Source organism: Condylura cristata, unplaced genomic scaffold, assembly GCF_000260355.1.
Source record: "Condylura cristata isolate star-nosed mole 26May11 unplaced genomic scaffold, ConCri1.0 scaffold00028, whole genome shotgun sequence".
Lineage (NCBI taxonomy): Eukaryota > Metazoa > Chordata > Mammalia > Eulipotyphla > Talpidae > Condylura > Condylura cristata.
In genome coordinates, this window is record NW_004567129.1 from 18,739,716 (window position 1) to 18,741,089 (window position 1,374).

Below are 1,374 nucleotides of genomic sequence, written 5' to 3' on the forward strand. Positions count from 1 at the left end.
AACTCATGCTAAAGTGGCTTTAGCTTCTCAGTGCAGTGCTTTAACCCACTGCGCCACCAGGGAGGGCCCATGACCCTTGAACTCTTTATTTGAATATGGCTTCTCCTAGATTGATCTGCGTGTCCTGTGCTCTCTGGTTGCCTTTGTCTTATACTCTGTGCATATTCCTTAAGGACACGTTCCCTCCCATTCCAACCCACAGCCTTTTGGGAAGACAACGATCAGGGGCTCTGAATTCCAAGACCTGAAAGGACTTCTGGATCTTCCCTTCCCTAGCTGGCTGTGTACAGAGCAGCCAGGGCCCCTGGCAGCACCCCCCGCCCCGAGTTGGGACTCCAGCAGGTCCCCAGAGTGAGTGCCTGTGCTCCTGGTTCGCCAGGCCCTGGGGAGAGAGCATGGGAGAAAACAGACCAAACTCCCTGCAGCCAGGGATGAACGAGGTGAACGGGGTGGATAACATATGAGATCACTGCGTGAAATGAGTAGGATGCTAGAAGTGGTACATGTTGTGAGGAAAAATAAAACCTGGCCAAGGGATGTCTTCCTTGTGTTATACCCAGATTTCGAGTTTCCCAGAGACTGCCAAGGAGCTGACTCTGATGCAAAGCACACGAGGGTCTTCATTGCAAGCTCGAGCCTGGGCTCCCAACGTGCACCAACACAGTGGCCGAAGTTGAGGGCCCAGAGCTCAGGGAAGGCAGGGTTTTTATTACAGAAGAGAGGAGTTTAAGCTCAGCAGTACACTGGTTGACATTGAACAAAGATGTCTTGTCTTAGCCTGGTTGGTCCGTGCATGTAATCCCTGACCGCTGCGACTCGGCCCCCATACCTTGGGACATCTGGTGCTCTCCTGACATATACATGGCTGTTGCTATGGGATGAGTAAGATTAGGACATTTACAGTTATTCCTGGAATGAGGGGGAGGTTTCAGGAAACTGAAAACGAGCCTTGGCGCCTTCTCATTAAACAAAACGTAGGCCTAGCGTGGTGAGGCTCGTTAAAGCCTGCTTGGTGTCAGTTTGGCCTGTTCGGTCTCTCGCTTGTATTGTTCTCGTGGAAACCAAAGATCGTTCATCGTCTCTGTGAGAATGGTCGCTGCCTCCCCCTAGCAGTGTGAGGCCCCCATGACCGCTGGAGCCATCACAGATGCGGTGGGTTAAACAGCCGACTTGAGACCTATCAACTTTCGGAGCGTCCAAGGTCTGGAATCAGTTTCCAGACTTGTGCCCAAGTCAGCAGGTCACAGGGCCACCCTCCCTCTGCGTGCTCCCACATTTCCGGCTTCCAGATCCAAATTCCTGGGTCGCCTGCCCCTTCCTCCACCCCCAAGTCAACAACATAGCACCTTGTTTCAACCGTCACACCCCTCTCTG